This window comes from Nerophis lumbriciformis, linkage group LG03 (assembly GCF_033978685.3).
Source record: "Nerophis lumbriciformis linkage group LG03, RoL_Nlum_v2.1, whole genome shotgun sequence".
Classification (NCBI taxonomy): domain Eukaryota; kingdom Metazoa; phylum Chordata; class Actinopteri; order Syngnathiformes; family Syngnathidae; genus Nerophis; species Nerophis lumbriciformis.
In genome coordinates this window covers 8,658,276-8,683,858 of record NC_084550.2, presented here as the reverse complement: position 1 = coordinate 8,683,858, position 25,583 = coordinate 8,658,276, and the positions used below count along the sequence as shown (strand labels likewise).

The 25,583-nt window shown below is 40.7% G+C and overlaps 1 protein-coding gene across 4 annotated transcripts in view; it reads right to left on the bottom strand.

Moving 5' to 3' along the window:
• Positions 1-18,870, bottom strand: part of clip1a (CAP-GLY domain containing linker protein 1a) — a 67,476-nt gene extending 48,606 nt beyond the window's left edge. For all 4 annotated transcript variants that reach the window (XM_061933019.1, XM_061933027.1, XM_061933044.1 and 1 more), the window contains exon 1: positions 18,736-18,870. The gene's annotated coding sequence lies outside the window, so the exon portion shown is untranslated. The remainder of the gene's footprint in view (positions 1-18,735) is intronic.
• Between the last annotated feature and the right edge of the window lie 6,713 nt (positions 18,871-25,583).

Sequence of the window (25,583 nt, the reverse complement as noted above, 5' to 3'; positions counted from 1 at the left end):
TTTATTAAAAAAAAAATTGAGCAAATTGGCTATTTCTGTCAATTTATTTAAGTGTGTATCAAACTGGTAGCCCTTCGCATTAATCAGTACCCAAGAAGTAGCTCTTGGTTTCAAAAAGGTTGGTGACCCCTGGTGTAGAGTGTTCTGGGCTTCAGACATGATTTTATTTCAGAATTCCTTGAGAGAAAAAAACGCCTGGTTAGGCTTTGTGTATGTAGTGTGCCTTCCTTAGTTTACAGCTATGTTGTTATTATGCTGTTTGTTACTTATGTATGTTATGTTGCAGCTATTTAAAATAGTTTTGTCAATTTGTTCTGGCCTGAAACAAATTGGCCCTTTGAAACATATCTTTGTCTTTGTGTGTTGTATGTAGACCACATTGCTTAGCAGAGTTCAGTGATGCAAATGTATGTCAAGTTGATCAACAGATTGTATTATTCTCCAGTGCAATAACAGTACTGAAATGAAGGCTAAAAGGGCATTAAAAGGGCCCTTAAAAATTTTTTTTTAAAAATATATAAGTACAGTATTTTTCGGACTATAAGTCGCAGTTTTTTTCCATAGTTTGGCCGGGGGTGCGACTTATACTCAGGAGCGACTTATGTGTGAAATTATTAACACATTACTGTAAAATATCAAATAATATTTAGCTCATTCACGTATAAGATTTCATGGGATTTAGCGATCAGGAGTGACAGATTGTTTGGTAAACGTATAGCATGTTCTATATGTTATAGTTATTTGAATGACTCTTACCATAATATGTTACGTTAACATACCAGTTGGTTATTTATGCCTCATATAACGTACACTTATTCAGCCTGTTGTTCACTATTCTTTATTTATTTTAAATTGCCTTTCAAATGTCTATTCTTGGTGTTGGCTTTTATCAAATACATTTCCCCAAAAAATATATATGTTTTTTTCCTTCTTTATTATGCATTTCCGGCCGGTGCGACTTATACTCCGGAGCGACTTATACTCCTAAATATACGGTAACTAAATAGTTACTTTTCACAGCAACGCATTACTTTTTGGTGTAAGTAACAGTTAGTAACTGAGTTACTTTTGAAATAAAGTAACTAGTAACTGTAACTGGTTACTGGTTTTCAGTAACTAACCCAACACTGGTTAAGACTGAGGAGCAATCGCATTACAGTCAATTCATGACTCGGTAACGCTGCACGAGTTAGGGTGTTCCTCACAACTGCCCACCAAAAAGCTTTATAAGTGGGTGACGTACGGGTATAATATTAGCACTGGGGAAGACTAGCCTGGTAGTGCAATCTATCCTAAAGACTCAATTCTTCAATTTATTTGGACTCCAAACAAACAAAGTTTAAAACAGTTCTCTCAAACACCAACTGATGACTTCTGTGGGCTACTATAATGTATTATTAGTGAGCTAAGACACAAACTCTTGATTACTAGCATCAAACAAGCATATCTTTAATGTGTGCACTCGCTTCTAGTAAGCAAGAGTTCATTCTTTCTTCCACACATTCTCCCAAGATGTGTCTCAGCCAGAAGAATGAAGGGCAGCCATCAGCAACGACCCAGTTTAACAAGAGCGCTCTAGTTTTCACCCGTCGTGCCATTGAAGGATAGCGATGTGTGCCCTCGGGTTGTCGGAACAGTCAAGAAGAGAGAGACATCACTGATGATATCGTGGTGGGGGTGCTAATTCACCCTTATAAAGTCTTCATTCTCAAAAAAGACGTACAAGTAGATCACGGAGTGGTGAGCGGATGCATTCATGTGAAATGATCCACTTAGGTCTGGAGAGGTTCCCACCACAGTAATGTTAATCTTTGAGCCGCGACTCCACTTGCGCTAATCTGTGGCCGAGAGGAGGGAAGCCAAACGATGGAGCCCACGATTTACACAAACGTAAAACAAACTAACGACTGGCCTCGGCTAATCCAGATGGACAAAAAGATAAACTGCCATGTTGAACTACTCTGCTAGCTTTTTAATAATAATAATAATAATAATAATAATAATAACTGGGATTTATATAGCACTTTTCTAAGTACCCAAAGTCGCTTCACATTTAAGTTTCCTCAGCAAATAGTTGCTAACCTGACCAAAAAAAACCTCACAATAGCACAAAAATATGACCTCACATTAGGGATGTCCCGATCCGATATTTGGATCGGATCGGCTGCCGATATTTGCAAAAAAATGCGTATCGGCAAGGCATGGGAAAATGCCGATCCAGATCCAGTTTTAAAAAAAACACGGGTCCGTGTTTTCCAACGCACTGATTTAAATAATACATTCCACTTTTCTGCTGCTCCCTAATTTCCGTTCCGCATTTTCCAGCACACCTTCAACACATCCACAGGTCTGTGGATTCTCACGCAGTTGCTTTTAGCTGCTGGCATTACACGACAGGCTCTTCTCATTATTTCCTGTGTCTCCCTCTCACAGACAGCAAGCGCACCTTCTTACACACGTCACATACTGTCACGTCATATACGTATACGTCCTCCCCGAGCAGAGAGGCAGCAGCATGGCTAACGTTAGCTGTGATGCTAGAGCAGCCGTGTGACCAACGCTCCCTCTAAGGTGCGCGCATGTGCAATTGCGCACTGTCTAAGCGTCCTCTGCGCATAGCAATTATATGCCACGCACAAAATCTAATAAAAAAAATAAGCGCATAACAATTTTCGACACACCGACACGACAGAGAAAACAGTTTTCGTCATCATTGTTCAAATATTGTAACGTCTGTCGAGACGCTTATGTCCATTCGGTGCCACACTTCCACACCATCATTTCCAGATCAACACCGTATGAAAAAATTAGTGATTTTTTTAGTTGTGATTTCCTTCTCTCCATGAAAGTTTAAAAGTAGCATATATTAATGCAGTATGAAGAAGAATGTTTTAATGTAGACATGCAAGCCTTGAAAGAAAATTTTGAAAATCAAGACTACATTTCCTGCAAATGGGTGCATTTCTACCCAATATTTAAACTTTAGATTTATTCTCATATCAAACTCTTTTGGCTGTCTTTTTGACACTTACATCGGCGCCCCCCTCCACACCCTGGATTATAAATAATGTAAATAATTCAATGTGATTATCTTGTGTAATGACTGTATTATGATGATAGTATATATCTGATAGTATATATCTGTATCATGAATCAATTTAAGTGGACCCCGACTTAAAGAAGTTGAAAAACTTATTCAGGTGTTACCATTTAGTGGTCAATTGTACGGAATATGTACTTCACTGTGCAACCTACTAATAAAAGTCTCAATCAATCAATCAAAACACATAGAATCATCATACTGCTGTGATTATATGCATCAAGTGTTCATTCAAGGCTAAGGCAAAATATCGAGATATATATTGTGTATCGCAATATGGCCTTAAAATATCGCAATATTAAAAAAAGGCCATATCGCCCAGCCCTACTTCAATGATGCCATTTCTGTTATGTATGATTTTGTCTATTTTGTGTTTATCCTTGAATAAACAGGTCAGTTTCTTGTTACCAACCATTGTGTATTGTTCAAACTCCCCTAATTCAGATGGCTCGTTGTTATCAAGAGTACTAAAACCCTTTTCAACATGATTCTGAAAACTAAGTAGGCTAAATAACTTTAAACTTAAATACATGCTCGGTCGGATAGGCCAGTATCGGTATCGGAAGTGCAAAAACAATATCGGTATCGGATCGGAAGTGCAAAAACCTGGATCGGGACATCCCTACCTCACACCTTTACTTTCATTCATATTTTTAGCTTTTTTGATCATAATAATCCCATAGTGAGCCGAAAGTCTTGCTTTTTGAGGAAACATCTGTTGGGCGGATTATTATGATGGAGGCCCCAAGTACTGGCAGGAAGGTGGGGAAATACACTGGCAGGACACAAGTATCTTAATGAAGTCCCTTTTACACAGAAATCTAGCAAACATGGTCCAGCATTGCCACAACTGTCAATCTGGCATTTGCACCTGACACTGCAACTTCAAAATTTGGTACTAATGTTCCCCCTATTTTGAGAGATCTTGGAGTCATATCTGATCACTATGTTTTTCGGGCGAGAACCATGGACTCGGACTTGGAGGTGCTGATTCTCATCCCAGTCGCTTCACACTCGACTGCGAACCGATCCAGTGAGAGCTGAAGATCCTGGCCAGATGAAGCCATCAGGACCACATCATCTGCAAAAAGCAGAGACCTAATCCTGCAGCCACCAAACCGAATCCCCTTATTGCCCTGACTGCGCCTAGAAATTCTGTCCATAAAAGTTATGAACAGAATGGGTGACAAAGGGCAGCCTTGGCGGAGTCCAACCCTCACTGGAAACGTGTCCGACTTACTGCCGGCAATGCGGACCAAGCTCTGGCACTGAGCATACAGGGAGCGGACTGCCACAATCAGACAGTCCGATACCCCATACTCTCTGAGCACTCCCCACAGGACTTCCCGAGGGACACGGTCGAATGCCTTCTCCAAGTCCACAAAACACATGTAGACTGGTTGGGCAAACTCCCATGCACCCGAGAGTATAGAGCTGGTCCACAGTTCCACGACCAGGACGAAAACCCCACTGTTCCTCCTGAATCCGAGGTTCGACTATCCGGCGTAGCCTCCTCTCCAGTACACCTGAATAGACCTTACAGGGAAGGCTGAGGAGTGTGATCCCACGATAGTTAGAGCACACCCTCCCGGTTCCCCTTCTTAAAGAGAGGAACCACCACCCCGGTCTGCCAATCCAGAGGTACATCGAGAGGAGCCAGATGAGGTGGTTCGGGCATCTGGTCAGGATGCCACCCGAACGCCTCCCTAGAGAGGTGTTTAGGGCACGTCCGACCGGTAGGAGGCCATGGGGAAGACCCAGGACACGTTGGGAAGACTATGTCTCCCGGCTGGCCTGGGAACGCCTCGGGGTCCCACAGGAAGAGCTGGACGAAGTGGTTGGGGAGAGGGAAGTCTGGGCTTCCCTGCTTAGGCTGCTGCCTCCGCGACCCGACCTCGGATAAGCGGAAGAAGATGGATGGTTTTTGATGAGCACATCAAAAGTATAACAGTCCTGCTTTTTCCACCTCAGAAACATTTCAAAACTCAGATCCGTAGTATCTTATTCCGAGCTAGAAATGATCATTAATTTTCTTGTTTCCTCACCTCTTGACTAGTACTATTACTGATTCAGTCTGTCTCAGCAAAACCTTAATAGGTCACCTGTAATTAGACCAGAACGCTGCCACCACGCTCTGCTCAAGATCTCATAGATTCAATATTACTCCCGTTTTAGCATGTATGAACTGGCTCCCTGTGAATTTCAGAATATAATGCAACATGTAATCCATCACATACAGGGTCCTATATGGTCAGGCGCCTGCATGCTTGGTAGATCTTGTGTCTTTTCAATGTCCTGTGCGGCCTGCTAGCTGCCTTCTACTTGATGTACCTTGCACTAAATTTTAAACTAAAAAAGGTGAAAGCGCCTTTGAGTCAGCTGCCAACTTTCTCCAAAATAACAATTATAATAATAATCATAATAATAGTTTTTATAGCACTTTTTTCTAGCGACTCAAAGGAGGATGACACTGAGAAGTGGAACCCATAATTAATTTACTCCACATTCACATGATGGTGGTAAGCTACATTTGTAGCCACAGCTGCCTTGGGGTAGACCGATAGTAGAAATGGTGGAATGCATTACCATATGAGCTGAGAGCTGCCCATTAAGGCCATTTCTCACATTTGTTTAGGCGTGCGGTTTCAGTAATATTCCTGTAATATTCCAACAATTTTGTATTTCTATAATTGCATTTGCTATGTCTGTTTAATTATGCTATATGCTGATATTTGATTGTACTGTTTGTATTTTGCTGTGAGAAGTGCTAAAATAAAATTGACTTAGTTATCCATGAAGAACACTATAGCCATGTAATGCCATAAATGTGTGTGCACGGCATCACACATTCAGATACACTAATTGCTCTACTTTAAAGTCCAACTAATACCCAGGGCGCTAATTTACTTAAGCAGGAAATAATTAAGAAGGCAGGTGATAATTGGAGAGAGTCATTTATTTCCTATATTATTTTTTTGAACCTTAGTAATGATTGAGAGGATGAGGAGGTGGAAAGGAAAATGTAGCTCTCTTAGACTACACGGTCACTGATTAACAGAGGTGGGTACAGTAGCCAGAAATTGTACCAAAGTAAGAGTACTGTTACTTTAGAGATGTATTACTCAAGTAAAAGTAAGGAGTAGTCACCCAAATATTTACTTGAGTAAAAGTAAAAAGTATGTTGTGAAAAAACTACTCAAGTACTGAGTAACTGATGAGTAACCTGTGCGTTTAATGATGACGGCAACAAATAAAAGCACAAAAACATAAAAATAGCAATGAGCAAATTCAGAGCCAGGAATATCTCTTAAGCAACTAAAACAATAATATACATTAAATAATAATACATTAACATAAAAAAAATTAAGGCAAATTGAGCCACAATAAGTTAACAGCAGAGATTACAAAGGAAAATAACAAGTTAGCCTTTACGCAAACCATAAACTGATAGGTGTGGGCTGCACGGTGCACCTGGGAACACGCTGTGCACTTTTGATTGGTGTCTCTATGCATGCGTGAGTGTGTGTGCGACTGTGCGTGTGAGTGTGTCTCTGTCTGTCTGTCTATAAGGCTGTAGTGTGTTAATAAATGTCCCCACACGATGTACATTTGACAGTGATTCATAGCAGGGAAGCTAACATCAGCCTACGGTGACAGACAAAATATCTACTAACGTTACTTACCGCGATGTGCTTCCTCAAATTTGACGTTGAGTTCATGTAAGCTTAAGCTTGTTAATCATGTGACCGCCTGGCTCTGTTTGATTGGTGAAACGGAGTCAAACGTCACCAGTAAATGTATTTGATTGGTGAAACGCAGGCATGCGATAGATCCTACTTTGAAGGTCTGTCTGACAAACCAAAACAAACAAAGCGTGCATTAACAGATTGATAAAAATCAGTAGCGAGCTGAATGTAGATATATGGAGCAGAGTAAAAGTAGCGTTTCCTCTTTATAAATATACTCAAGTAAAAGTAAAAGTATGTTGCATTAAAACTACTCTTAGAAGTACAATTCATCCCAAAAGTTACTCAAGTAGATGTAACGGAGTAAATGTAGCGCGTTACTACCCACCTCTGCTGATTAACTAGACCAGGGGTGCTCAAGACGTCGATCGCGATCTACCAGTCGATCGCAAAGGTAGTATTGGTAGATCGCATTACCGTATTTTCCGCACTATTAGCCGCACCTAAAAACCACAAATTTACTCAAAAGCTGACAGTGCGGCTTATAACCCGGTGCGCTTTATATATGGATTAATATTAAGATTCATTTTCATAAAGTTTCGGTCTCGCAACTACGGTAAACAGCCGCCATCTTTTTTCCCCGTAGAAGAGGAAGTGCTTCTTCTTCTACGCAAGCAACCGCCAAGGTAAGCACCCGCCCCCATAGAACAGGAAGCGCTTCTTCTTCTACTGTAAGCAACCACCCGCCCGCGTAGAAGAAGAAGAAGCGTGCGGATATTACGTTTCATTTCCTTTGTGTGTTTACATCTGTAAAGACCACAAAATGGCGACAGGTTTCCGGTTCATGAAAAGACGCAATCTCTCCGTCCGCACACGGACTACTATTTCACAGCAACTGCCTAAAGACTTTCAAGAAAAGCTGGCTACTTTCCGTGCATATTGTAAAAACAAGATCGCTGAAAAAAAGATCCGGCCAGAGAACATTATCAACATGGACGAGGTTCCACTGACTTTTGATATTCCTGTGAACCGCACTGTGGATACAACGGGAGCACGTACGGTGAATATTCGCACCACAGGGAATGAGAAGTCATCCTTCACTGTGGTTCTAGCTTGCCATGCTAATGGCCAGAAACTTCCACCCATGGTGATATTCAAAAGGAAGACCTTGCCAAAAGAGACCTTTCCAGCCGGCGTCATCATAAAAGCTAACTCGAAGGGATGGATGAAGAAAAGATGAGCGAGTGGTTAAGGTAAGTTTAAGTTTACGCGAAGAGGCCGGGTGGCTTTTTTCACGCAGCTCCGTCCATGTTGATATACGACTCCATGCGCGCCCACATCACGCCGGTTTTTAATATATTATTAAAGTTTGACTGACCTATCTGACTGTTTTTTTGACATTCCTTTAGCGCAGTTAGATGCGGCTTACAACACGGGGCGGCTTATAGGTGGACAAAGTTTTGAAATATGCTGTTCATTGAAGGCGCGGCTTATAACCCAGGGCGCCTTATGGTGCGGAAAATACGGTACATAAAAAAAATAAATTTGCATTACATTAAAAAAAAAAAAAAAATTGACGCCAGCCTATCATCCATCCCGTCTTTTGATTGATAAACAGGGCAGCCAGTCAGATGACATCTTCGTTTTTCTGACACTTAGGTCACTGCGCATGCGCAAACAACGGCACTTAGTGCAGCAAAGCTAACAAGCTTGTCAGCGAGTTACCGCCAATTTTCAGCCCTCGGTTTTTTCTCTTAAGGGTATAAAAATGCGTGGGGGAGCTGGACCAAGTAAGAAGACAAAAACTTATCACTATCATACGGAATGGGAGGAGGACTTTTTTTTCACGATGACATTTTCGAAGTGCGTTTGCCTCATCTGCCAATCTGCCATTGCAATACCAAAGAAGGGAAATGTGGAGCGGCATTTTCGGACTATTCATGGAAAATACGACACCGACTTCCCGCTGAAAAGCGAGCTGAGAAAGAGAAAGGTGAAGGAACTGAAATCCCAGTTGTCCGGATAGCAGTCATTTTTCACACAACAAACTTCAAAAGCAAAAGTCGCCACCGAAGCATCATTCCGGGTGAGTCACATCATCGTTAATAACAATAAGTCCTTCCAAGACGGAGAGATGGTAAAGGAGGCATTCGTTAAAGCAGCTGACTCATTGTTCCGAGACTTTAAAAATAAGGCAGAAATATTATATTCGATATAAAGAATCCTCAATATATTTAGAAATAAATATATGTATTGCATTTTTGTAGTAGGTACATCATTTTGACTTGATCATTTTATAAGTAGCTTGCATGCTGAAAAAGTGTGAGCACCCCTGATTATTGTATTATCATTAAACACCTTTAATTTATTAACAATATTAACTATATGTGTTAAACATGCTTGCATTATCATTAAACACCTTTAACTCGTTAACAAAAACATATATTTCATAAATAAGTAAACATAAATTATATATATGAATGAGGTAGATCGCCACGACTTGATCAATTGAAAAGTAGCTCGCCTGCAGAAAAAGTGTGAGCACCCCTGAACTAGACAGTGTGTAAACTCCTTTACATTTTTCACACTTTGTTTCCTTGCAGCCATTTGCTAAAATCAAAAAAAGTTCATTTTATTTCCCATTATTGAACACTAAGCACCCAATCCTGACAGAAAAACAAAACAAAAAATGCAGAATTTTTTGCTAATTTATTTTTTTTAATTCCTCCAAAATCACATGTACATAAGTATTCAAACCCTTTGCTCAATACTTTGTTGATACACCTTGGGCAACAATTACAGTCTTAGGTCTTTTTGAATACGATGTCACAAGCTTGGCACACCAATCGTTGGGCAGTTTTGCCCATTCTTCTTTGCAACACCTCTCAAGCTTCATCAGTTGGGATGGGAAACGTTGGTTTTCATCCAGGTTGTCTCTGTACATTGCTGCATTTATCTTTCTCTCTATCCTGACTAATCTCCCAGTTCCTGCCGCTGAAAACCATCCCCACAGCCTGATGCTGCCACCACCATGCTTCACTGTAGGGATGGTATTGGTCTGGGGATGAGCGGTGCCTGGTTTCCTTCAAACATTCACGCCAAAGAGTTCAAGCTTTGTCTCATCAAACCAGATCATTGAGTTTCTCATGGTCTGAGAGTCTTTTAGGTGCATTTTGGCAAAATGTTTACAAAGAAATGGATTCCGTCTGGCCACTCTGCCATACAGGCCTGATTGGTGGTTTGCTGCAGAGACGGTTTTCCTTCTGAAAGGTTCTCCCTCTCTCCACAGAGAAATGCCACAGCTCTGACAGATTTGCCAACGGCTTCTTTGTCATCTCCCTGACTAGACTGAGATGAATGCAGCGATGTACAGACACATCCTGGATGAAAAGTAACGCTTCCAATCCAAAGTGATAGAGCTTGAGAGGTGCTGTGTTAGAATAATTATGTATACATTATCACACTAACTTTATGCTTAAGGGCCGTTGCTCTAAATTATTGTCAATTGTGCTGAAGTGGTATTTTTGTTTTTGTGCAAGCTGGCAGTCCAAAAGATTGCCAGCCGTCTTTATCAGTGTTGTGTCCAGACTCTGCCTGCTGATTGTCAAGGCCGAACACCGTGACGCAGACAGAGCAGAGACAAGGCGAAATGACCTGCGTCAACTAATTTTCATTAATTCTATAATCATATATTGTGTCTAACTGGAGTTGTCGAGATTACCCCCCTTCCCTCAGCGACAGCTTCAGTGAGGTAATAGGGTTCTTCCAAATAAATAGAGGAGGCGCACGGGCTTGACTTTTAGAGCGTAGTTTGGATCTGTAACTAGAATACAGCCCAAAACACGTGTCTCCTCGAGCTAAATTGAACTCTGTCTCTGCTTGATTCCTTGCTTCTTGTCTGATTATTAGATGTCATCAGTGTTTGAACCTGACATGCTGCAAAGAGTCTGGTGTCTTATCGCATTGTGTTGTGTATTACAAAACCAAACACGTTTCTTGCTGATGTAGAAGCTAACTTATCTCTTGCCGTAGCTACAAAATAGGGCTAATACCAAAGCACGCCAATGTGTTACTACGATAGAAAAATAGTTCCTTGGTGTTCGCTCTTACAATAACAATGTCTTACAATAACATGTTACGGAAGGTAAATTAAGTATTGGTGATGGTTTTTGAATGCATTTTTAAAGTGATTTAGTGGTAGAATTGATTGCTCCCATTAACTGCATTGCTAACCACTTAGAACAAGCCATTTTTTTACATGTTAGAATTAGAGATGTCCGATAATATCGGACTGCCGATATTATCGGCCGATAAATGCTTTAAAATGTAATATCGGAAATTATCGGTATCGGTTTCAAAAAGTAAAATTTATGACTTTTTAAAATGCCGCTGTATGGAGTGGTACACGGACGTAGGGAGAAGTACAGAGCAGTTGCGTCTCCCAGTCATACTTGCCAACCCTCCCCATTTTCCCGGGAGACTCCCGAATTTCAGTGCCCCTCCCGAAAATCTCCCGGGGGCAACCATTCTCCCGAATTTCTGCCGATTTCCACCCAGACAACAATATTGGGGGCGTGCCTTAAAGTGCCGTCCCAATCACATAATATCTACGGCTTTTCACACACACACACAAGTGAATGCAAGGGATACTTGGTCAACAGCCATACAGGTCACACTGAGGGTGTCCGTATAAACAACTTTAACACTGTTACAAATATGTGCCACACTGTGAACCCACACCAAACAAGAATGACAAACACATTTCGGGAGAACATCCGCACCGTAACACAACATACACAACAGAACAAATACCCAGAACCCCTTGCAGCACTAACTTTTCCGGGACGCTACAATATACACCCCACGCTACCCCCTACCCCCCCCCCCCCCCTCCCCACCTCAACCCTGCCCACCACAAGCATGTCCCAAATTCCAAGCTGCTATTTTGAGGCATGTTAAAAAAAAAAAAAAATGCACTTTGTGACTTCAATAATAAATATGGCAGTGCCATGTTGGCATTTTTTTTCCATAACTTGAGTTGATTTATTTTGGAAAACCTTGTTACATTGTTTAATGCATCCAGCGGGGCATCGCAACAAAATTAGGCATAATAATGTGTTAATTCCACGACTGTATATATCGGTATCGGTTGATATCGAAATCGGTAATTAAGAGTAAGACAATATCAGATATTGGCAAAAAAGCCATTATCGGACATCTCTAGTTAGAATGCAAAAAAAACAACCTTTGTCTTCTTGTCTCTCATAATGATTGAGAACAATAGGCAAAATTCCAAAAAAAGTGCAGTTGTCCTTAAAGCATCGATGACTTCCGAAACAAGAGGAGTGATACTGTCTCTCTTGATGCCACAATGTGTTTGTCACTTAGAATCACTAAGAAAAAACAATTTGACCAATACAGATGCTGTGTTTATCAAATTTGAAGCACCGAACTCTGTTTCAGGACGCCCTTCTTTCGGTCCACGAGTGACAGCAGATGACCATTATTAAAGGGGAACATTATCACAATTTCAGAAGGGTTAAAACCATTTAAAATCAGTTCCCAGTGGCTTATTTTATTTTTCGAAGTTTTTTTCAAAATTTTACCCATCACGCAATATCCCTAAAAAAAGCTTCAAAGTGCCTGATTTTAACCATCGTCATATACACCCGTCCATTTTCCTGTGACGTCACATAGTGATGCCAACACAAACAAACATGGCGGATAGAACAGCAAGCTATAGCGACATTAGCTCGGATTCAGACTCGGATTTCAGCGGTTTAAGCGATTCAACAGATTACGCATGTATTGAAACGGATGGTTGTAGTGTGGAGGCAGGTAGCGAAAACGAAATTGAAGAATAAACTGAAGCTATTGAGCCATATCGGTTTGAACCGTATGCAAGCGAAACCAACGAAAACGACACGACAGCCAGCGACACGGGAGAAAGCGAGGACGAATTTGGCGATCGCCTTCTAACCAACGATTGGTATGTCTTTGTTTGGCATTAAAGGAAACTAACAACTATGAACTAGGTTTACAGCATATGAAATACATTTGGCAACAACATGCACTTTGAGAGTGCAGACAGCCCAATTTTCATCAATTAATATATTCTGTAGACATACCCTCATGTCAGCAGGCCAGGGAAGCTAGGGTCGATATTCTTCTCTTGATCATCTTCGGGACGGTGTGAGCCAAGACATCCAGGGGGGTTTAGCTCACTCGTCTGCGGGAACAAACTGCCGCCATTGCTTGCCGTGCTACTGAGGTCCTTTGTCCCTGAATTGCTCACACACTCAGGCAGATTCAATGGGGGTCTGGGGGCAGATTTCTTTGACTTTATCGTTGGAAATGCATCTGCTTTGAGTGTCGCAGGATATCCACACATTCTTGCCATCTCTGTCGTAGCATAGCTTTCGTCGGTAAAGTGTGCGGAACAAACGTCCAATTTCTTGCCACTTTCGCATCTTTGGGCCACTAGTGCAACTTGAATCCGTCCCTCCGACAACACACCGACGAGGCATGATGTCTCCAAGGTACGGAAAACAGTCGAAAAAACGGAAAATAACAGAGCTGATTTGACTCGGTGTTTGAGAAAATGGTGGATTGCTTCCCGATGTGACGCCACGTTGTGATGTCATCGCTCCGAGAGCGAATATTAGAAAGGCGTTTAATTCGCCAAAATTCACCCATTTAGAGTACGGAAATCGGTTAAAAAAAAAAAAAAAAGGTCTTTTTTCTGCAACATCAAGGTATATATTGACGCTTACATAGGTCTGGTGATAATGTTCCCCTTCAAACATTAACACAGCATTGGTGCAGCATCAATACAAGTAGTGAGTGTGCCATTTAATATTAAACCCACCACTAATACATGGATATACTTTAAATAAAGAAAATAATTGATCAACAACATATGTCTGTATTAACACTTGACATTCCCAAATTGGCCCCTTCATAATTAAAATGTACAATGGAGATATCTGGTCCCTGTCATTAAAGACTTTAGAGTTCATAGGAACAGTATTATTGCATGTCAGGTGGTTCTAATACAGTATTTCAAAAATGTCAAATGTCTAATCCAGTGTTTTGCAACCACTGTGCCGCGGCACTAGTGTGCCGTGGGAGATTATGTTGTTTCACCTATTTGGGTTAAAAATATTTTTTGCAAACCAGTAATTATAATCCGCAAACAAAGTGCCGTTGTTGAGTGTCGGTGCTGTCGAGAGCTCGGCAGAGTAACCAAGTTATTCTCCTCAATATCAGTAGGTGGAAGCTGGTAGCTAATTGCTTTGTAGATGTCGGGAACACGTCGTGTGAGACGACGATGGTTTGTCGTGATCACAATATGCAGACAACAGCGGGAGGCAGGGTGCAGGTAAAAAGTAATCTAATGCTTAAACCAAAAATAAACGAAAGGTGGTTGCCCCTAAGAAAAGGCATTGAAGCTTAGGGATGGCTATGCAGAACGAAACTAAAACTGAACTGGCGACAAAGTAAACAAAAACAGAATGCTGGACGACAGCAAAGACTTACACAGCGTGTGGAGCAGAGACGGCCTCCACAAAGTACATCCGTACACGACATGACAATCAACAATGTCCGCACAAAAAAAGATAGCAACAACTTAAATATGCTTGATTGCTAAAACAAAAGCAGGTGCGGAGAATAGCACTCAAAAGGAAGACATGAAACTGCAACAGGAAAATAGCAAAAAACAGGAAAAGCCACCAAAATAGGAGCGCAAGACAAGAACTAAAACACTATGCACGGGAGCACAACCCAAAATCTCAAAATAAGTCACGGCGTGATGTGACAGGCCGTGACAGTAGACCTATTTTGAGACAAGAGCTATAGTGGTGCATGGTTGGGTATGGTTTAAATTCATATCAAACAATTGCCACAATAATTTTTTATTGTCTACCGAGTTTCATTTCATGATGATTCCTGCCGGTGGTGTGCCTTCCGGATGTTTTCAATGAAGAAAATGCGCCTTGGCTCAAAAAAAAGGTTGAAAAATACTGTTCTAATCCGTCCTAAGAGTAAAGATGTGAGGTAAATATAAGAATCTCATTATAAACACCTTGTAAAAGAGTGGTTATTTTAAAGACAATAACAAAAAACAAAGTCCTGTCCAAGTTTAAAACAATTTGGCTAAAAAGTGACTGATGTATTCTGAAAATCACAAATACATATGTATGGTGTTTGTTTTGTGAGGGGAATAAAAAAAGACAACTAAAGTGTTGACAACCTAATACTTAGCCTTATACATATCAAAATGACTGATAAAAAAACAAAACATATAAAAGTTACATGGTACACTACAAAAACTGAAATCTAAATAAGATTAAATATCTCAAATAAGGGTGATATTTGCTTATTTTCTGTCTGATAAGATAATTCTTCTCACTAAGCAGATTTTATGTTAGAGTGTTTTACTTGTTTTAAGGGTTTTGGTCCTAAATGATCTCAGTAAGATATTACAGCTTGTTGCTGAGATTTGATGACCTATATTGAGTAAAACATGCTTGAAACTAGAATATCAACTGTTGCAAAGCTGTGTCATCAACACTCACAAGTATAAAACTACTTTTTTAAAGTAATCATTTCTTACTTCAAGCATGAAAAAAAAAAATCATGATGCCGAGCGCATATCATGATGTCAAGATAATGGCACGAGCACAGTGGTTCTCAACCTTGTTGGAGGTACCGAACCACACCAGTTTCATATGCGCATTCACCGAATCCTTCTTTAGTGAAATATAAAATTATCGTTGTTTTTTTTTCCAAATTCAAGACAAAGTTATATGTTTTTGGTAACACTTTAGTATGGGGAACATATTCTAAGTAACAAAGACTTAATTTAGAGTTATTTGGTTAGAGTTATTTGGTTAGAATTCAAGATTTCAACTGTGATCGGGCTTTAAACAGGTGGCTGACCTGTTCAGATGAGTGTAACTGCTACTGGTCAAATAATGTGAAATAGCATTTAATTTTACATGTATGCAATGCCATTTAAATGTAATTATAGATAATAATAATAATAAATACTGTGTAGTGTTGTAAATAGTCAACGGGAAGGATTTTAGTAAGATATAAGCCATGAGCACTACAGACCCAGGACAAGTAAAAATATTGGGGCAAGTAGATTTGAGAAGTCGGGCAAGTAGAAAAAAACCTTAACGTTGAACCCTGCATGTGTTGAGCTGCTGCCGCTTAAGGGTAGACGGCACTGTACATAGAGCGCTTCTGCTCGTTAGTAATAAATTCTAATGTTGGATGTTCACTCCTTCACACAGATGAGTATAGAAAAATATTTTCAACGGCCGAAAAGGGCTGGACTTGGAGAGGAGGTAGGCCTACAGTCCGGACCACAGGTGCGACCTGTTCAGCAGCAGCAGGAGGAGGAGGAGGAGGTTGACTGACTGTGGCAGGACACCTCTGCCTCTGTTTCACTTCATGTTGCTGGTAAATAATATGGTTGTAGTAGTAGGCTAAAGTTAAAATATTTAGTATTCACTAATTAAAGGGGCAGAGCTTTAAGAGACATTTTAGCTTTTATATTTTATAAGATATATTTTTTGTAAGAACCACAATTAATAAATATATTTCAGTGAATAACTACCGTATTTTCCGCACTATAAGCCGCACCTAAAAACCACAAATTTTCACAAAAGCTGACAGTGCGGCTTATAACCCGGTGCGCCTTATATATGGATTAATATAAATATTTATTTTCATAAAGTTTCGGTCTCGCAACTACGGTAAACAGCCGCCATCTTTTTTCCCCGTAGAAGAGGAAGCGCTTCTTCTTCTGTGGTAAGCAACCGCCAAGGTAAGCACCCGCCCCCATAGAAGAGGAAGCGCTTCTTCTTCTACTGTAAGCAACCACCCGCCCCCGTAGAAGAAGAAGCCCCCGGATATTGCGTTTCATTTCATTTGTGTGTTTACATCTGTAAAGACCACAAAATGGCTCCTACTAAGCGACACGCGTATAACGCAGAATTTAAACTTACATCACAGATGGTGTCAAAAAACAAGTGAAGCACACAAATACAACACTGGCCGTCATTCCGGGTGGATTAACCAAAGAACTCCAACCGCTCGATATTGGTGTCAACAGGGCATTTAAAGCACGACTGCGAACGGCGTGGGAACAATGGATGACCGAAGGCGAACACACCTTCACTAAGACAGGGAGACAGCGCCGGACGACATACGCCAACATCTGCCAGTGGATCGTAAATAAATGCCTGGGCGGATATTTCGGTCACAACTGTGGTCCGAGCTTTCCGGAAGGCAGGATTCACAGAACTGCTGGACGAGACGGAGCCGGCCATTTTGGATCCCGTATTCGCCCAACTTTTTAATTCGGACACCGAAGGAGAAGAATTCAAGTTAAAGTTAAAGTACCAATGATTGTCACACACACACTAGGTGTGGCGAAATTATTCTCTGCATTTGACCCATCACCCTTGATCACCCCCTGGGAGGTGAGGGGAGCAGTGGGCAGCAGCGGTGGCTGCGCCCGGGAATCATTTTGGTGATTTAACCCCCAATTCCAACCCTTGATGCTGAGTGCCAAGCAGGGAGGTAATGGGTCCCATTTTTAAAGTCTTTGGTATGACTCGGCCGGGATTTGAACTCCCAACCTACCGATCTCAGGACGGACACTCTAACCACTAGGCCACTGAGTAATTCGAGGGATTTATGAATGAAGAATAACTTCAGAAAGTGAGCGTTATGTTTATTTTGTGTGTTGTGACATTAACGTTCGAGCAACATTATGTTGCTATTGCTCTGCACTATTTTGAATTTTACTATGTTTGTGATTGCACATTTGCGTACATTTTGGGAGTGAACAGAGTTGTTAGAACGCTGGTTTTTAATATATTATTAAAGTTTGACTGACCTATCTGACTGTTTTTTTGACATTCCCTTTAGCGCAGTTAGATGCGGCTTATAACACGGGGCGGCTTATAGGTGGACAAAGTTTTGAAATATGCCGTTCATTGAAGGCGCGGCTTATAACCCAGGGCGGCTTATGGTGCGGAAAATACGGTAATTGTTCAAATCTGTATATAAATATGTACATAAAGTGTTGTAATTATATTCCAACTCCGCGTTCTTCTTGGTCATCGCCGCTGCCGCCGCTGCCACCCCCCCACCCCTCGACCACACCACCACAAATAGATGCCTGTCCTGTGGGAAACACTGGAATATACTTATTTTAAGGTATTTTTTTAGTTCATTGAGGTTAGCTAATTTTACTTGTTTTGGAAAATCTTGACAAGCCGAATGTTCTTGTTCTATTGGCAGATGATTGTGCTTAGTTCAAATAAAATACCTCTATTTTTTTTTCTTGTTTTTGAACACTTTTTGCAGTGTAAGGTGACGTTGACTGGAAGCTAACGGATTGAGGTGAGGTGGCACATCTGGAAAGAAGAGGAAATGGCACCAAGAAAAGCTTCAACTTAAATTATTAATAAAATGGGTAAATAGTCAAGTGGCATTATTATTATTATTATTATTAATATTAGTATATTATTGCATCAACTCACCCACCGACCACACACAGTAACTGCAGCCGGCGACCAGTCCTCATCTCTGGCCAAAGTGACCGCTTTGTCACGACAGCTCCCCCGCTAACTTTTAGAGAGTAAAAAAAAATGCTTCCACCATGATCATAATCATCTTTTCCAATCCAATAATGGACATTATTAGCAGGATAAGCGGCGACGAGGAGGCCCACGCAACACAACAGTAGTCACAGCCGAGGGAAGGGCTGCTTTAGCTAGCTAGCTTCTTAGCCGACCTGACGCCTCAAGTCAAGTCGACGTTACCTGGACAACTTGTGCCAAACTCAACTCGTTTACGGCTAGGATATGTTGACTTTTTAATGAACGCGACAAAAAAAAAAAAGACACGTAGCGAGCGAACACCAACCTGTTTTACGGGTGCGTGGAGCCCACGACTTTCACCCCCGAAGAGGAGAAGAGTTTTCCGGCTAGCGACTTCTTCACACTCCCGGCTGACACCGGCGCGTGAACGAGACTTTCCTCAACGTTGACGTCTTGTGCGTGCACAAAGATGTTTTATGTCGGGTACGAGGGAGCACTCGGCACCTAAAACGCCCCCCCCCCTGTTAAGAAAACCAAGACAATTAATTTATAGTTTGCAGGTAAATGTACATTAACGATGAACCGTTAACAGGCATTTTTAAAGACACCGAGTTTAAATCTAATTCAGATCACCGGCAGAAATTAAAAAAAAAAAAAAAAGACCGAGACGTCCGTGTACAAAGATCGTGTGTCAGTAGGATGTACAACTGCTCTGCCGCAATATTACAAGGCGTTGACCCTGTTATTGAGCTAAATGCACTGCAAAAACTGAAATCTAAGTAAGATTAAATATCTCAAATAAGGGTGGTATTTGCTTATTTTCTGTCTGGTAAGATCAGTCTTCTCACTACGCAGATTTTATGTTTTTTACTTGTTTTAAGGGTTTTGGTTAGAGCAGAGCCAGCCCAAGGCATAAGCGTACTAAGCGCTTGCTTAGGGCCCCGCGGCCACCAGGGGGCCCCCAAAAGCAATTAACAAAAAAAAATTATTTTTTATTTTTTGCATGTACGAGTCTGACTGATGATTTCTAAATGATCAAATATATATTATTGTACAAAAACACAATTTTAGGTCAACATTTTTGCACATTGCTGTTTCAGGTTTTTGTTACCAAAAATAATAAAGTGAATCAGAATCAGCTTTATTGTCCAGTTATGTTTAACACACATGGAATTTAACTTCAGTAGACTGCGCTCTCTTTGTACAAAGTAAACATTAAATATGAACAATTAACTAAAAATATAAACTAGTAATTAAAGACTAATATGTACAAGACTGATGAGACAAGATGACACTTTTACTGTAAATACAAAGCTTTATCACTTGGACTGTTCAACCCCAGGCCACTCTTGTAGCTGAATGTTTTCTACATTTTAAGATTAGGAACCATATGTGGCACTCTGGACATCATTCGTTCATTCATTGGTATTATTTATGTTCTTAACTGGGCCACCCCCATATCTTTATAAATGACATGTCATTTGTAAAGACATGCCAGGCTGACAATAGGATAATGTAAACAACACTGCCAGAGCCGCAATGAGTTTATATATTATTTATATATTATTGGCAGAAATAGAGGGCCCCAAAATCTAATTTTGCTTAGGGCCCCATAGAGGCTTGGGCCGGCACTGGGTTAGAGATATTATCGGCAGATAAATGCTTTAAAAAGTATTATCGGAAATTGTCGGTATCGTTTTTTTTGTTGTTATCGGTATCGTTTTGTTTTTTTGTTTGTTTTTTTAATTAAATCAACATAAAAAACACAATATACACTTACAATTAGTACACTAACCAAAAAAACCTCCCTCCCCCATTTACACTCATTCACACAAAAGGGTTATTTCTTTCTGTTATTATTATTCTGGTTCCTACATTATATATCAATATATATCAATACAGCAGTGACGTGCGGTGAGGTTGATGGCTGGTGAGGCACTGACTTCATCACAGTCAGATTTACGAACCCTAAAGCAGGCCCGGCCCTAACCAATCTGGCGCCCTAGGCAAGATTTTAGGTGGCGCCCCCCCACATCGGCAGTGAAGTGTATATACTCACAAGAAACCGAATAGCTTTGTCTTTGACCTTTTTTTTACTTAAAGAAAGCAAATTAACAATCAGAATAGTTAACAAGATTAAAAAAAATATGAATAAATAAATGAATGCAAAAAATAAAAAATGAATATATGAAATACAATATTTTTTACATACATATTGCTTAATTAACATTAATGATGTGCACTTTAACAACTAGGCTTACAACTATACCTAATATATAAAGGGGTGGAAAAGTGACTATTACCTGCAGGGCAAACATTAGCTAACCAGAAGGCAATAACAATGTAAACAAAAAACACCTGCTTAAAAGATCTAATACAAATGTCCCTGAGGAATGTAAGGTGGGAGTACTACTAATTACCTAACGTTACATTATTATTTTCCATAACAATTTAGCCCCCTCCACAATATTAACCCGACGTTAAAACAGAACTAGCTATTTATTGATTAGCAATTGCCGAATCATGTAACATTAGCTTAATGCTAAAAAGCCAGGTTACTATCACATTCTGTAACAGACAAATAATTTCATGGAGGCTAACGTTACCTACCTGTTACCTCTGTCTTTTCTCGTTTCTCCTCTTCTTTTCTCTTTTTTCTTCCCTGGGCACCTGACAGTTTTGGCCGTTTTGACATCTTGTGTTGATTTTTTGATGTGGTGACGTCCAAAAAGAGTCATGATACGGGAAGGGAGGGGGTGCACCGTGGGGGGGGGGGGGGGGGGGGCGTAATGTTGTAACAAATAATATTTCTATTATATAGGCTTTACTTTGCATTTTAATTAGCGTGGGATTATTTTTTGTATTTAGAAATAATAGTACCAACTTTTTTTTTTTTTTCTCCAACATTTGTGGCACTGGCGTGGCGCCCCCTGATGGACGGCGCCCTTAGCATTTGCCTATACGGCCTATGCCACGGGCCGGCCCTGCCCTAAAGAGTATCTTATTCACCATTTGATTGGCAGCAGTTAACGGGTTATGTTTAAAAGCTCATACCAGCATTCTTCCCTGCTTGGCACTCAGCATCAAGGGTTGGAATTGGGGGTTGAAACACCAAAAATGATTCCCGGGCGCGGCGCCGCTGCTGCCCACTGCTCCCCTCACCTCCCAGGGGGTGATCAAAGGGGATGGGTCAAATGCAGAGGACAAATTTCATTACACCTAGTGTGTGTGTGAGACAATCATTGGTACTTTAACTTAACTTTAACTTTACACATACAAACTGTAGCACACAAAAAAAGCACATTTAATTAAAAAAAAAACGTTATTATGGTCTTACTTTTACTTATAAATGAAGTCCATGCGCAGCTCCTTTTGAACAAAAGCATCAATAACTTGTTTATAGAAGTCTTCCTTATCTTTCTTCAGTTTTAAAAGTCTCTCTGTCTCGATGGAGATCTTCCTTTAATTATTACCTCCTGCTTCGATTGAAAGTTCAGTTTAGAAAACTGTTTTATTTTAGATATGTAATCCTCCATGTTAAAAGTCCAGGCAAGAGGAAAAAATAAACTGTTGCTGCTTGTTGTCACTTCTTCTGCAGCCGAGTAGTCGCATGAATGATCTCTGGGATCACTAGCGCCCTCTACCACCATGAGGTGGGATTACTGCGAGCCTCACTCAGTGCGTCTTCGCAGCCGTTTCATGATTGCTCAGCACAAGAAATACGTTACACACATACAGTTGTTGACAAAATACACTGTACATTATATACCTCAGCTAACTAAACTATGGAAATGTATAATATAGTTCATATAGCAATACGGTCTCACTGCACAGCAGGCCAGCAGTTAGCCGAGTCATTGCGCAATCCATGGTGAGGCTCAACTGGCTGCTCACTCACCGCACCGTCTCTTCTCAGTATTTGAACGGCAAATGTGAAAATTCAGCGATTTTGAATAAAAAGAATCTAAAACTGGTGAAGTTAAATGGAAAATAACTTTATAGTATAATCACTGGATACATTTAACAATTAAATTTTATTTTTTTTATTTTTACTTTTTTTTTCTTTCCATGACGACACGTGAGGCCCCGCCTCACCTGCCTCTATTGACTGCACGTCACTGTTAGAGATGTCAGATAATATCGGCCTGCCGATATTATCGGCCGATAAATGCTTTAAAAAGTAATATCGGAAATTGTCGGTATCGTTTTTTTTGTTATTGGTATTGTTTTTTTTGTTTTGTTTGTTTTTTTAATTAAATCAACATACAAAACACAAGATACACTTACAATTAGTACACTAACCCCAAAAACCTCCCTCCCCCATTTACACTCATTCACACAAAAGGGTTGTTTCTTTCTGTTATTATTATTCTGGTTCCTACATTATATATCAATATATATCAATACAGTCTGCAAGGGATACAGTCCGTAAGCACACATGATTGTGCGTGCTGCTGCTCCACTAATAGTACTAACCTTTAACAGTTAATTTTACTCATTTTCATTAATGACTAGTTTCTATGAAACTGTTTTTATATTGTTTTACTTTCTTTTTTATTCAAGAAAATGTTTTAATGTATTTAATTTTTTTTAAAAGGACCTTATCTTCACCATACCTGGTTGTCCAAATTAGGCATAATAATGTGTTAATTCCACGACTGTATTTATCGGTATCTGTAATTAAGAGTTTGGATAATATCGGAATATCGGCAAAAAGTCATTATCGGACATCCCTAGTTTTGGTCCTAAATGATCTCAGTAAGATATTACAGCTTGTTGCTGAGATTTGATGACTTATATTGAGTAAAACATGCTTGAAACTAGAATATCAACTGTTGCAAAGCTGTGTCATCAACACTCACAAGTATAAAACTACTTTTTTAAAGTAATCATTTCTCACTTCAAGCATGAAAAACAAATCATGATGCCGAGCTTTTTGATTGAGACTTTTATTAGTAGGTTGCACAGTACAGTACATATTCCGTACATTTGACCATTGAATGGTAACACCAGAATAAGTTTTTCAACTTGTTTAAGTCGGGGTCCACTTAAATTGATTCATGATACAGATATATACTATCAAATATATACTATCATCATAATACAGTCATCACACAAGATAATCACATTGAATTATTTACAATCCGGGGTGTGGAGGGGGGCGGTTAGGTTTGGTTGTTATCAACAATTGAGAACAGAGAAATGGATATTGGAACATTGTAGGTCTGACTTGGTAGGATATGGACAGCAAGTAGTGGGCAGAGTGAGAGAGAGAGTGAGAGAGAGAGTGACAGACAGAGAGACAGACAGAGAGACAGAGAGAGAGAGAGAGAGAGAGAGAGAGAGAGAGAGAGAGAGAGAGAGAGATCAAAAAGCATAAGAAAAAGTATCTGCATTTGATTGTTTACATTTGATTATTAACAATCCGGGGAGGGTGTTAGTTTAGGGTTGAAGTTGCCTGGATGTGGACTTTTATTGCGGTTTTGAAGGAGGATAGAGATGCACTTTCTTTTATACCTGTTGGGAGCGCATTCCACATTGATGTGGCATAGAAAGAAAATGAGTTAAGACCTTTGTTAGATCGGAATCTGGGTTTAACGTGGTTAGTAGAGCTCCCCCCTGGTGTTGTGGCTATGGCGGTCATTCCTTTATGGCTTTATATGAAAAGGCTGATTGTGCAGAAGATGTTTTATATCTGGGTACGCTACACTGCCCCCTGGTGGAGGCTTGTGTTTCTAGTTGTCACGGCAGATGTAAACTGGACAAAGTGCTTAAGTGGCGCTGGTGCAGTGTTATTTAGGATTCGATGGGCCATTCGTATTGATGCTAATCCATCCATCTTCTTCCGCTTATCCGAGGTCGGGTCGCGGGGGCAGCAGCCTAAGCAGGGAAGCCCAGACTTCCCTCTCCCCAGCCACTTCGTCCAGCTCTTCCTGTGGGACCCCGAGGCGTTCCCAGGCCAGCCGGGAGACATAGTCTTCCCAACGTGACCTGGGTCTTCCCCGCGGCCTCCTACCGGTCGGACGTGCCCTAAACACCTCCCCTAGGGAGGCGTTCGGGTGGCATCCTGACCAGATGCCCGAACCACCTCATCTGGCTCCTCTCCATGTGGAGGAGCAGCGGCTTTACTTTGAGCTCCTCCCGGATGGCAGAGCTTCTCACCCTATCTCTAAGGGAGAGACCCGCCACCCGGCGGAGGAAACTCATTTCGGCCTCTTGTACCCGTGATCTTGTCCTTTCGGTCATAACCCAAAGCTCATGACCATAGGTGACGATGGGAACGTAGATCGACCGATAAATTGAGAGCTTTGCCTTCCGGCTCAGCTCCTTCTTCACCACAACGGATCGATACAGCGTCCGCATTACTGAAGACGCCGCACCGATCCGCCTGTCGATCTCACGATCCACTCTTCCCCCACTCGTGAACAAGACTCCGAGGTACTTGAACTCCTCCACTTGGGGCAAGATCTCCTCCCCAACCCGGAGATGGCACCCCACCCTTTTCCGGGCGAGAACCATGGACTCGGACTTAGAGGTGCTGATTCTCATCCCAGTCGCTTCACACTCAGCTGCGAACCGATCCAGTGAGAGCTGAAGATCCTGGCCAGATGAAGCCATCAGGACCACATCATCTGCAAAAAGCAGAGACCTAATCCTGCAGCCACCAAACCAGATCCCCTCAACGCCTTGACTGCGCCTAGAAATTCTGATCTTAATCTAATCTTCAACTAATCTTTGAATGTTAGCTAAATTTAACAATCTATATTTTTGGAGAACTAAACAGTGATGGTGATGTTGTGGTTTTTCGGTCAAGGATTTTGAGCGATTGTTTGTGCAAAGTTTCCAATGGCCTCTGTTTTGACTGTGTTGAATGCATAAGAATGGGATGTAAATAGTAACAACACAAAAAATGACACTTGTCATGACTAAAAATGTACCATTAAAAACCATTATAACTGCAATTTTGATCACATATTTGTCCATCTATTGACAATACCACTTGACTAAAAAGGCAGCAAGACAAAAAAGTGATATATTGGCTCATTAGAAAATTGTCCAGTATATAAATGACATTTTTTAACCTAAAATGTACCCATCGTCAATACTGTCTAGTATGAAAATGCTACACAAAAAGCAACACGTTTGTTTTTGTGACCAAAAAAAGCCATTAAA